Source organism: Bombus terrestris, chromosome 7 (genome assembly GCF_910591885.1).
Source record: "Bombus terrestris chromosome 7, iyBomTerr1.2, whole genome shotgun sequence".
Classification (NCBI taxonomy): Eukaryota; Metazoa; Arthropoda; class Insecta; order Hymenoptera; family Apidae; genus Bombus; species Bombus terrestris.
In genome coordinates, this window is record NC_063275.1 from 15,178,737 (window position 1) to 15,193,157 (window position 14,421).

Genomic DNA, 14,421 nt, shown 5'->3' on the forward strand with positions numbered 1-14,421 from the left:
CGAACAAGATTGTAAAACATCAGCCTCCTTCGATTTCGAAATAGCAGATAAGATATTTTAACCAAGAGGGATAATACAGAACCAGAAATTTCTAATTATATTAATTAAATTTCTGAATGTTGGGATATAACGTTCGTAAAAAGAAAAAAAGGATACTCGTGTAATCGATTCATGCGATTTTCGGGCACGTTATACGCGAAGAAAGAAACGAACGTGTGGATGGTAGAAAAGATTCAGACGATTAGTCGTTACCTTGGTTTCCCAAATAAGAAATTCGTGGAACATTTCATTCCAAGAAAAGATCTGTCAATTTTAACAAGTCTACAATGGATCAAAGGACGAATTTCTTTTATCAACCCTTCTCCCTTGTAATCATCGAGAAATTGTTCCCAAAGATATAAATTAATCTCACTGAAAGCTAGTAGTCGTAATTTATAACGACATAATCGGTTATTAATTATCGAGCTGATAGAAAGAAATATTAAAATTTCCACGTGCAAACGGATTAATCCTTAATGCATATAAAAATCTGTACAAGATGGAATCACCAGTTTCGATCGTATCAATCTTTCAGAAATCGGAGCTTTTTCAACTTTATTTATGGGATTAATCGATAGATGCGACTTGCTCCGAGCCACTCGTATCTTCTAATTATGTTACTTAATTATTTTCAAAGATACGAAGAAACTTAATTTACAGAAGTTGTACAGCACTGATAACAAATGTACGAGCTTTAGTAATTTAATGATTGCAATGTTACGTCAATGCAAACGGACACCACTTCCAGCGCGTCTTATGACGTAAGACTCGTCGTTTTACTCCTTCGCTCCTTTACTTTTAGTTCTTTATTTGACATTGTATGTATTTGCATTATAGGTCGTTGAAATTGTCCAAACATCCGCCGCATACGAGAAAATATTGCGTGCTTAAGTTTAAAAAGATAACGCGATCTCTCGAAATCCCTAGAAACCCTTTAACGGCAAAGGAACGAGTATTTATTTCCGAAATAAAATTTTTTGTCCTATATTTAAAAATGACAGAGACGTTTAAGACGACGAAAATAATTGATCCATTCGATATGAATATAATTTTTAAATCAAGAAAATTCTCTATACGAAAGGAAGTTCTCCATTCCAACGCTCGTTCGCGCGTTCTAACGCGTATATCGTTGCATTCACGCGTGGAACACGGATACATAATTTTTGGCACGTATATCTAAGCTTGTATATCTAATATATATGTGCGCTCGCGTAAAGCATTTCGTGTTTTTAATATAACTCCGTGATATCATATTTTCCCAATCTTTTATTTTTCTTCCTCCTCGCGGACTCATCTGAAATAACTGTTCTCGATAAAAAAAAAGCTGTAGTCTTTTCGCACATTTTTCTACAAAATTCGAAACGTTCGTGCACATTGAAGGGTGATGATGTACGTGCCCCGATGTCGATTGTATAATTTTAACCCTTTCGTTACGAAGCACCATCATAACGAACGGTACACGAACAACCAATTTACCGTTAAAATACTTTATCCCCTTATCTTATACAGCAAGTAATCGATAAACTGTAGCAAGAGCGAGAATAGTTCGTATAAACGAATATAAGCTTCAACTTTTTTCGGAAATCTGCTGGTCGAATAATTCGATTCTGAATTTTGTCCTAGAATGGTAGTAGCTCGTTATTGATCGTTCTCACTCCAGTTAAAAGATCGATATACAACAAATCACTCGAAAGAACCTGAACGTCACGAGCTCGATGATATTTCTCTGCTTCGATTCTATCGTAATATCAATTCAGTATTTCTTCCTTGCGAATTGGTGATTCGCGTCAACGGACATTTTGCAGCGCAGCTGAGTTTATTTTCTCATCATTTTATCGCGAGGATCGTATTTACCACTGTATTACTACGCGTAACTTTTACAGCTTACTACGTTTACTACGTTTTTTGTCTAGGCAATAAATAAACTACTATCTCTTTTAACAGGCCATCTTATATCACTGCGTTTCTCTGCTCCGAATAAAACGCAACAGGTTCGCAATTATTCAAAACTAAGCAGATTACTCATCTATCGTAGATACGTACGTACCGAGCGCATTTTCCATTCAAATATTCCAACTATTACTTACTATCATTCGTTGTAATATCTCTCGATGAACTTTGTACCGATTACTTTTATACAAAGTTCCTTAAGATCTGTTTTAATTAGCAATCCAATCGTAGCTAATATCCAGAAGATAGAGCTAAAACTCTTTACGCAATTTACTCGACCTATTGTTTTATCTTACGCCCTGTCTTACCAAGAAACTTCTCCATTCTTACGATTATTTCCGATTAATCGTAATTACTTTTTCCACGATTATACGTTACAGCGATCTATCGATTTTTGTAAGAATCCTTAGACGCTTCACGCGCCTGCTAAAGGCACGAACTTGGTGTAATCGCTCGCTGCGTTTATCCGACGATAGCAAACGAAGACGATGAGACCGATGGGAAGGAGAATTTCTCGCGAAGAAACGAAGCAACGAGTTGCACGTTTCCCTGTTGGCTCGACTGCGTTCTCGCACGCGAGTGACGCGCGAAACATATTGCAATTGAAGGAATTCGCTTGGTCAAAAATAGAGCCGCTGTATCTAAAGAGGCGCTCGCTGAAAATCGTTACGGCACAATTTCTGATACTCTCTTTTTATTGCGCCATCCACCTCTCGATGAACACCCACGCGGTTAAATCAATGCTGAATTACTTTCTCGGAAAATGGATGCTATTCAAAGATTCGTTGGTTCGCACGAAACACGTGTGCGTCGCGCATCACCTACAAAGCCAGCCAACGAAATGCATCGATACAATGAGACCAACGTGCAATTGAAACGAATCTTTTTGCGCTCACATTTGATCACAGGAATCGCACGCATCAATGCGATCTGTTTCCTATTCGAACGCTTATCGCAAAAGACTTTTCTTATAACTACCTTGTACAAGTTATACGAAATGCGCAACGAAACGAAATTATTATATTATATATTATATGGCGACATTCGACTGCAGAACTTTCCAACGGCTTCGCGACACAAAGCGCTATACCTTCAAAGCTAAGGCCGACATGCCTAATGCACCATCGATATTTCTACGAATTATTCGCCGAATATTCGGAAGATTGCATAGGCGGCAACCGTCGCGGACATTTAATAACCGCGTGCGTAGTGGGGATATCGAGAGGCAAGAAAGAAAAGAATCCGTTGGTTTCGAACCAAAGATTCATTCTGCCCCGAGCTGCGGAAGGTTGAGCGTCATAGCGAAACAAACGCAATTAGAGAAACGGATTATTGACTCTTGATAGTTAATCGTTAATCGTTATTTGTTGTTAGTTGTTAATAGTTTAATAAACTTTATTGTTGAACATCAAGAGTATTTCTTGTGGGCATCTTCAACGACCACCTCAATTATAAGGAAATTATACGAATTTTTGTGGAATTTCGTTAGCATCGTAACGAGACACGACTACCATGATTGTAATATTGGGTTGGCAACTAAGTGATTGCAGATTTTGTCATTACCACTTAATGACAAAATCCGCAATCACATAGTTGCCAACGCAATAGTAACACACGAAATGTGAGGAAAACGAATGGGAACGAACATATGTAAATATTAGGTCGTCCGAAAAGTTTCTTTCGTTTTGTAAGGAAATAATGGATGAACAATATTTTCCGTTTTATATTATTTTATCGAATTACGTATGATCCATTTTGTTCTATCAAAATAAAGATAAGGTTTCATGTTTGTATAAAGATGCATTGTTGTAAAAGACGTGTCTGTAAAAGAAGGACACTTTAACGGACAACCTAATACCTTCTAGCCTAGAAGCTAGAACCTTCGTCAACGAGACAGTTCAATAATTATGATTTCACCGATCAGCGAATCTGTTACAACGATTAAATTGTTCCGTTGGTTTCAATTCTTTTAACGAGACGGTATAGGGAAGAAACGATGCAAAGAAATTTACACCGATTCTGAGATATTTCTTCTGAAGATATTGTCGCAAACATATACTTAGTGAGAAATCGATATACAGCACGAATAGTAATCTCAAACAGATCGAACAATAGTCTCGAGAGATCTGTAAGCATCGTATCTTCCGGTTTATTAATATATCTTCTTCGCGCAATGCGTGTTTGCGACGAATGCCTCGTAACTTCCATATAAATTCTCTTGGAAATCTGTTTGAAATTTTGCCGATATTATCACGATAGTCGTGTCTCGTTATGAAATTTCTACGAGTCTTCCCAACACTTTCGCCAGCCATTGCGCGTAAAAGATTCGAACGCGCTCGAGTTTTGAATCCAACGAACGAGTCACGAACGACGTTCTATTACATTACTAAGATACGCGACAATAAATAACTATTACTCGTATCAGTAGCTATTTATTACGATTCACGAAGATAACATCCGACGACCGGCCTATTATTGACCTTGTCGCACGATAACTAGCCAGCGACGAGCTTCGAAACATTGTCGAAGAAAATAATTGGATCTTGTTATGCAAGCAGCAACTGGTCCATTCGGAAATTGAGAAAATTTGAGTTCGACGGTTCGTAGCGATTTATTTTGTAGCGTTACGTAATTTCTATGGGAAGCTCGGATTCAATTTAAGTCTGTTCTGTATGCAGCGTACATAAATGTTAATAACAAGGGAAGGACGAAAGAAAATTCAATTCATTGTAAAACCCAAACACGCGCTTTAAACTGCAGCATTCTGTACAGAACACGCGAGTATTGAAATATTGTATCTAGCGTAGATAAAAATGAATCGATCCAATCCTTTCTTTTTCCTTCTCTCTCTCACCCTTTTTGTAACATGAAAGCGTATTAAAATACGTACAATTCAACTTTAGACGAGTTGAATCGACGATTCGATGCTTACCGTAATACGATCAATTTGTTGGATTATTCGGAACAAATAGCAAACAAATAATCGAAGTAAAATCGTGTTAAGGTAATCTCGTAAATGTTCGAATGGATTTTTTTCAAATTTACACGCTGCGTTGCTTCGTTCATCCATTCGAGCAAACGTTTGTTACTCTTCTATTGTTACTTTTTAACCTATTACTGTATTCGTATGGAAAGTACCGGCATGTACTTTTAACCCACGTACATAATTCTTCTTAAACACCTTCTAATTTCTTATTAAGAAACGCGCCAGTTAACAGGCACAATTATCGTGTGAATTATTCATTTTTCACGTTCGATAATCTTCGCTTTTCGCAATTGCTTTTTTTCTCCTTTTAAGATAACGAGCGATAGAAAATTTGTACTGCGTCGTCGTTATTCGCGACAAGGAATATTCCCTCGAATTTTTCAAACGGACTGCAATAACGTTGCGACTTGTTTACTGTACAAGATAAGATATCGAATGCTACGTAAATGCATGCTAGCGACGCAAGGTTTTTGCTAGTTGCGTAGTTAGCATCAGCTACTATGTGCGGCAAAGCCTCCTGTATCCTAATTACCATTATCCAAATATTCTATAATATCCGACCTTCTGCTGTTCAAACGTTCTTCCAAACCAAACACGATACTCGTTACGCTAATAAATATTTTCTCCTGTTGCAAAGAAAATAAAATTCGCATTTCGTTTACGCGAACAAACTAACGCTGGATTTCAAACACTCAGAAACTCGTAGACGAGACTCTATCGTACAAGCTCTAACGTATTAACTTTAATTATCGCACAAACTCGCGTATTCTTAGAATGAATATAATATACGATGGTTTATCTGTATTTAGAGTAAATGTCGCGCGTCGAAACGGAAAACGGTCGAACGCGATACGGAAACAACTGATCAACTTCCGTTTTTCAAAACCTTGTTATCTCACTATCCGAAGTAAAAAGACGAGTCGAGAAGGACAGCTAGAGAATTTGTATTATCGATTATTCGAACTATTTGGTTTGAATAATCGCAAGCTGCTCGGATACATATGAGATTCTACTGTACTGTACGTTATACGCATCGTGGCACGAAAGACGAAAATAAACGACGAGGATGCACCTTCTCGCACCCAAGTATTTGGATAAGAGGTCCGATGGTGTGACACACAATAAGAAAGCGACTTTCGTAAGAATATACTTTGAATTACGTTTCTACATATCTTTACGCTTTGCACGGTTACCCGCAATGAAAGATTTATAAGGCCCAGTAGCCAAAACGCCAAAAGCCAGCAGCGATTGAAAATAAACAATGACAAGTTTCTTCGTCTCTATTTAACACTTTGGGGACTGCAAACGTAAATTCACGCCTTACATACTTCTACTACCGTTAAATAAAACAGTAAAAAAAAAAGCAACAATGGATGCTATGAACGAAATCGTTTCTACGTTATATGCTCGAATAATACGAAAGAATTATCGATATATCAGATATAATATCGATTGGTCAGAAAGTTCTTTTTAAAGTGATTTTTAAGGAATTTAATGAAACGATAAATTCTGCTTAGTACCTCCCCGTCGAGGAAATTGTTCTCAAACATATCGCGCTAAAAGAACGTCACTAGGAGTATCTTTAAATATGCTCGTTGATTTCCAATAAAATGTTACGCTGCTTAGAAACTTCCCTCCAATTTTTAACTCTTTGGTCGGCGTAAAAAATCAAACGGAGAAGTTTCTCGCCGAAAAACCTGAAAGCGTCGTGCGAAAATGTCGTGAAACGAAAAGCCACCTGTATAATTCGATAAACGTATTTCGGGTGGAAATGTAAATCGGAACGGGATTTCGTTCGACAACCGTTCGAATGTTTTTAATCGGTCGAAAAGTATGCGAGAATTCGTGCTACATGTTTGTCAGAGCATACGGTGGTCAAAGCGTGGAGCGAGTGGAATTTAATAGGAGAAAACCGATTGTTCCATTAGCTGAAAATGCCGTTAGTTTGGAGACTAGTAGAGTTAGTAGAAGACTCTGTTATACTATGGCCACTATGTAGACAGATAGTCCGGAGAGGAAACGGGGTTGGCATCGAAACATGTTCACCGAAACCATCGACGTCGTGGCGAACTTTTTGGTCATCGGCCTGAAACGATATTTCATTGGCTCGCAGCTGCACCTGCGGCAGGTGCAGTTCCGATGGAAATAAGAAATTCACGAGCCGCTTTGCAGATTTGACTAGCGAAAAGAATGACCGTATCGTTGAACCCAGTCGCACCCGGACGATTAAAATCGTTAACTCTTTTACACGTCGGAGCTCGATTTGATGCGCGCGAACGCAGATACGCCGTGCCGCTTCCTCCTTAACACTTTGACTGCTACGTTGATCATTCCTGATCGGAACGCTTCAACTTCTTGTATGAAAATTGACAGTTAGGGCATTTTGAATATAACCGATAAATAGAAGATACTTTGAAATAGAAAGTGCCTCATTGAACAATTAAACATTTTTATTAGGACATCAAAAAAATGAGAACGAATCTTGTATCTATATCTTTGAGGGATACTCTACGAATATTGTTATAAACAAAGCTTAAAAAATAATCGTAAATGTTGCTTTATAATCATATAATCGAAGTTACAAGTGTGCACATACCTTGCTATTATATATAGCATGAGCAAATACTGTTTACTAATATCTTCTACGCGTTTCAACAATATATCCTGCACGTTTTACTTACGACGAAATAACAAATGCGAATGGTTTGTTGAAATAAACAAAGTGCCACGATAGTCACCCGTGATCACCAATAATATATCCATTGTCCATTGGGGAAGAATGTTGTCTTGCATCGTCAATTTATTATTATTTTGCCATTACATGCTTTGAATAATAAAAATACTGCCGTGTCGTCCTCGGAGAAACGTGTGATTTCGGCGTGGCAGTCAAAGTGTTAATTCGTTAATTTTCCATCGCCAGACCATCCAAGCGATTAGCAACGTTCGTGTTAGCAACGTGCACCGGCTTCTCATCGACCGTTAAGATTACCATCGGTCAAACGCTGAAGCTTCCGAAGGTGAACACGCTAAGTTATCTCCGCTTCGCTTTAAGAATCAACGTTCCATGAGATCTCATTTGGATCCAAGATATTAACTTTCAAGATAAGTATGTTCTTGAGGGAGGAAAATTACGATTTCCATCGTTTCCGAATGTTCTTTCTCGCAGCGATCGATATCAATCGTACGTTAATCTCTACAGCGTGTTCTATCTTAGGAAAAATTCAACAGAATCGAACAATCATTAGGAAATGAAAAAGTGCACAAGAATTACTATCTTCTAAGAAGCTTTCAGCAATTAGCGAATATTTATCGAGGAATATTTATCTTTTCTCTCCTCTATCTTGCAACGAATTTTACTTTTTCATTACTATTTACTATTACATACTCGAAATGATTCACAGACGATTTTTCACAGACTTCTCGGTGTTTCCTATCCGATTCACCGCCCGTGTTTTACGCGATCAAAGGACCGTTGAAAGCCAATACGTAACAACCGATCGATCGTTCCATGAAACCGACTAGTGGTTTTCCTGCGGACTTGGCTCGATTATCGCGCCCGGCGTAAGGTTAACGAACATCCTAATATTTACAAATAGAAGTATCGATGTCGAAGACGCGTGCGCGATGAACGTTTCGTAGAAAAATCGCATACAAATCGCAGAAAACAATTACCGTACTGTTTGAATATTCCATATTTTTAGACCCGACGTATACACGTACATCGTTAGATGGGCAATGAAATAAATTGCACTGTCTACCAATAATATCGATCGCTCGTATACACGCAAGACATTCGACCATAATATATATTAATAGAAAGCATAACGCGGAATGCGACAAGTATGAAATTTATACGAATAAGACAGATCGAGTAAATCGAGTAAATAGACTAAAACTAACGACAAACAAGTTTCTGATCTTTTTCCAAGAGAGCTGCGCGTCAAGCATCACGCGGTACAGCAATGTCGGAAGCGCGTTGACAAAGCGACGCTCGGGAAATCGCGTAAATGTAAACGATATTTTTACGGGCTGCAGCATCTCCGCTGCGTGCAATGCCAAGAATAAATATTAGCCGGTCAGGCATGTAAGCGCGTCACTCGCCTGACCTAGTTTAATCCACACGATCATCCTTCTGTGCTAATTAAGTAGACACGTCCGCTTTATTAGTAGCCACTCCGACTCTACGATGCTTGATAACGAACACCATCGTTTATTCGTAAGAATATTTTCGACTCATGTGCGATAACCGTGCGCGAGCCAAACCGTGCCAAAACGTACAAATTGACGGCAAATTGATAATTGCAGCGATGTTCGACTCGATTCGCGATAAATTTGAACGAGGGACATCAAACGAGATTTGTCGAGGGACATCAGCAAATAACGTATTTCGCTATTTGTTTTGTAGCAAGTACGATCAGCAGACTGCGGATATTTGCGTATTTATAGGATATTCGAAAGCGGAAAATTGCACACGGTCCTCGTAATACGAGAAGGTACGATGCTTAACCGCGTAGTAGCTGCTATTGGATTGGCAACTAAGTGGTTGCGGATTTTGCCATTAGGTGGTAATGACAAAATCCGCAACCACTTAGTTGCCAACCCAATAGATAGAACAACCTTCTATGGAACTTCTACATTTCGCTATTTGTTTTATAGCAAGTACGATCAGCAGGCTGCGGATATTTGCGTATTTATAGGATATTCGAAAGCGGAAAATTGCACACGGTCCTCGTAATACGAGAAGGTACGATGCTTAACCGCGTAGTAGCTGCTATTGGATTGGCAACTAAGTGGTTGCGGATTTTACCATTAGATGGTAATGACAAAATCCGCAACCACTTAGTTGCCAACCCAATAGATAGAACAACCTTCTATGGAACTTCTACTTTTCGAATTATATTTTCAAACAGATGAATTTGCTCGAAGTTAAGCAAAGACAAGAGGGTTTCTACGATTAACATACGTTAATTGCAGTATGTAAAATGTAATTAACATACGTTGGAAACGCGGAGAATAAGAAAATGTTGCATTTACAGCGAAACGACGAAAGATGCAAGGTATTATCGTGGAATGCTTGTGTGGCGGCAAACGAGCACGGAACTTTCCAACGGCTTCGCGACACAAAGCGCTACATTTTCAAAGCGTAAGGCCGACGCGCCTAATGTGCCATCGATATTCCTATGGTTCTTCCGCCGAATGTTTGGAAGAATGCACACGCGGAAGAATGTACCGCCGCGGTACATCTAATAAACGCGTGTGTAGTAAGGATATCGAAGGGCAACTAAGAAAAGAACCGTTTGGTTTCGAACAAAGTCATTCTGCCTCAAGCCGCGAAGTGCGAAAGGTTCGGTATTATAGCGAAGCAAACACAAGCCGAGATGAGCGATTATAAACTCTCGATGATTAATCATAAGTGTGAATCGTGTAAATTGTTGACTCGTTGATTGTTAATAGTAATAAAGTTTTTGTCGAACATCGGCGTATTCCTTCTGCACCTATCGCGACATACACCTCACTTGAAAGAGATACAGACATTTTAATTTGTAAAATGCATTAATTTGTTACAGAAAACTGGCGATGTTTCCGGAGTTTGCTGTAGTCGTGGAACAAACTTACGCGAGATGCAAACTCGCGCGTAGTTTACCCGTCTGTCGATCGACGCTATCCGCCTAATCAAAAATAGGCGGTGATTTATTAATAATTCGTTAGTCGACTAACCGACAGCGTCGTACTAAAAATAACATCCTATCGAACGCTTCTTGTACGTGAACCGGCGTTAAGCCTCGTTCTCACGTAAACCGTGCAAGACGTTGAAGAAACAGATGTCACGAACGAAGGAGAATCGAAGCGTCGTTCGTACTTTATTCGATCGAATGCTAGGGAAATAAATGCGAGTCACGAGACGACAACGATAACGAATTTGTCGATCGATGGCAAGATCGAGGATAATTACGACGCTCAAGTTCTAATCGAAGCGGATAGGAAAAGAATGCCCAGTTAGATTCCTCCTATAAATACAACGGAACAGACGCAAAGTATCTAGGTCAAGATGAACGAATTATGTTTACGCGCGTTTACGTCTCGCCGAGTTTCGTCCGATTATCGTTGCTAAATTTGCTGTTTCGATAATAGCTCGTTCTATTGTTAAAACGTTATTCCATGTACACCACAAGATACGTTTCCGATCGAGTTGAAACGGCAAATCTGTATCTTGCTGTGCGAATCACCGGCGACATATGGAATAGCAGCTTAAACTAAAATTTAAAAAGCTAAAAAGCTCGAAAGAAGTAGAAACGGAAGAGCGAAAAATACTAGGACTAATTAGAGCAGCTCCATGGTACGCTAACAAAGATATTAATGTTAATTCTCTAGATGTTAATACTATCATTAGCGAAGTAGAGAAACGAAGAAATTGAACCGACGATCGCTCTAATACGATGCTAACTGACTGCCACACACGCCTATCGATCACACACACGAAAGAAAACATTCGATAGGTTTGGTTAGATAACGATCATATAAGCTGGATAATGTAATATTACGAACAATTTACAAACGTAAGTCTTAATGCACGGTCCATCAAGAAACTTTTATCGTGTATTTTAATATTGCATTGGAGTGTGAGCATTAGCAGTCTGAGAATGTGTGAGAACAGGAGCAACGAGCGAGTGAGAATGTATTAATGTGTTCCAAATATACAAATGGCTTCTAATGTCGAGTAAGCGAGATATAGCTGTAGATGGAGATAAAGTAAAATAACACAAAAAAGAAATACGTTTTCTTGAAACACGCATACCATAAGCCGTTAAAAAGACAACCATGCTTATCGATACGATTACGATACACGTACTCGCAACAAGTTTGTCATAATTTTAATTTGAATGTACACGCTGGTCAGAATCGATCGAATGATAATAACGAGTCTCACGATCACTAAAGGAAGTCCAACGAAGCAAGTTGACCCTAAATTCATCATACAGGGGTCAGAATAAAGAAACGAGCGAGTAATAATGAGTCACGTAGTAGTAAACGTATGCTTCCTATTAATAAGAACGTTTTATTCGGTTGACTATGGAATGTCTAATTTGTCATGTTTTACTTATTATTTTTGCTTCAGATAAAATACACACACACACATATATATATATATATATATTTAGAATAGTTGTAAACAAACTGTTATATAAAATTCTAAATATAAAAGTAAGAAATTTTTTCTGTTGAGAAAGAACGAGATGAATATTTTTCAGTGTTAAGTTTAAAATATGTTTTTAGGTTCAAGGTCAACACGCTGTATCTCTGAGTATTTTCTAACGAAGTCTAACTTAGAAGTCAAAGCATCGACCATGCTTAGCTAATTCGCCAATGTAGCTAGATGATTTGTTAAAAATACGGAAATATTTGAAAACGATAGTAATAACTATAATAATGAACATTACAAAAAAGTGTTTAAAGATGATAATCATGTAGGTAATTAACAAGTTGGCAATATCGCGTTAAATCTAAATCAAGTATTATCTATTTTCAACGTAAAAGAAAAAAACAAACGTTAGATAAAACGTATTATTCGGAATAGATAAGCGTAATTTTTTATTACGTGTGATGACTGTTGCACATCAAAAACTACATGCCCAACTTCCGTCCAAACATCAACTGTGTTAAAAAGAGGAAATAAATTATGAATATCTCAAACGGTGACCTCTATCGTCGAATCCTATGTGGGTAATGGAACGAATTTAGCCAATTAAAGACTGTTTTATCGACGGAGAAAATCCTGGGGCAATGACCTCGATGTTGAGGAGCGCTTGACCTATATACCAAGTACCATACTAATGTATCCAGCATGCGTACACGTGTATAACTCGTGTTCCATTATTCGTTATCACAATCATATAATTAACTATTTCATACCTCGTAATATTTTCTCTACTATTTTTATCGTTTTCAAAGTCGGAATAAATAACACATTATATACGTCATAGAAACAAATAATAGAAAAACATTGACATTTCAATAAGCGTTGTACAAAATAGAATGTGAAGGTCATTTCATAATTCCTAGTTGTAAAGTGTCATTCAACCATATTTCATTCATTATAAATAACAATGTAAATGCGTGTGTAACGCTAAATACAATAATCGAACGTTATCGATCAAACTTTAACTAATTTAGGACTCGAACAAAAGATGAAATACGTATTCACGGCCATTGCCAGAGCAGTCGCTTTAAATAGCTAACCAACGGCAAACGTTTTAACTTAGGTCAATAGTATGTGATTGATCACATTGTTTACGTATGAGAAACGCTGGGTGGTGCTACTGAAAATACAAAGTTCGATTCGATTCTTATCTGATTATCTAAAACTTTTGAATTTCACGATGTTTTTCAACGATATCGTTCCTATTCAATCCGAACCTTGAGAATAATGAAATACGTTCATATTAATATGTATTTGAAAGGAATTAGAATAACCGTAGTTTATGTTGTTTAAGAGCAGTTAAAGGGAAAGGTCGAACAAGGGCATATCCTAAGGAGTCAATGTCCTGTTGATGACAACAGGGTACACACCCGATTCAGGTCGTAAACGGATCAGTATTAAGGGATAATAACATCATCGGAATTTTACAACACAGTATACAAATAACATAATAAATTTGTTAGTGATCGTATTCATAAATAGTATAATGATAGCTGTAGAAATAACGTTGTAAGGTTTCTAAGGGTGTTTTTCTGTATTACGTACCTGCCACCTCGAGGGCACTGCCAATTATGCTTCTCGTGTGACGACAATCCAACACCGAAAATCCGATTCAGCCGCGAGGGGCTGTTATTTTCGTCACAAAACACTGCACATGTTATCACTACGCATTGCACACTATCATTACAATGTTGTCTTTCCTATTTGCTCAAGAAATCGTCACAAACAAACGTGGTTTACACAAATTCACCTTCGTACTCGGCGCAATGCCGCCATATTTCCTGTTGTTCCGACTTTTCAGATACTATAGCTCCATAAACTATAGGGCAGTATAAGATAGGCATACTTAAAGCATGTTTTAAACATTGATCGTTGCTGCGCTTTTACATGGCCAAATGTACGAAGCAACATAGGAAATACTTTTTTCAGGTCGATATTTCAGTATATGAAACGCAAAATGCCATAAGATGTCGTGTCTATTCCGTCCTTCGGTCTTTCGTCGATACTCGTGAACTATGCGATACAAATTTATATAGCGTGATAAATCTGTTTATGACAAGTCTGTGGTAACAGCATATATTATGTACATATCCAGTAGCCTGTGACCGTGATTTAAATTCAAAGCAGTCTTTGAGAAACTTCAAAGTCAATTAATTCACCACGTTTATCCATTGTTATCAAAAAACAATCGATTTACAGATTCATGTAATACACAAATTACCAATCTTCAGAAAAACATCATTAAGTT

The 14,421-nt window shown here is 37.9% G+C and overlaps 1 protein-coding gene across 1 annotated transcript in view; it reads right to left on the reverse strand.

The window, feature by feature from the left end:
* The window catches only part of LOC100647695 (circadian locomoter output cycles protein kaput), a 93,246-nt gene extending 79,271 nt beyond the window's left edge, over positions 1 to 13,975 (reverse strand). The window contains exon 1 of the mRNA XM_048407075.1: positions 13,719 to 13,975. The gene's annotated coding sequence lies outside the window, so the exon portion shown is untranslated. The remainder of the gene's footprint in view (positions 1 to 13,718) is intronic.
* Positions 13,976 to 14,421: the final 446 nt, after the last annotated feature.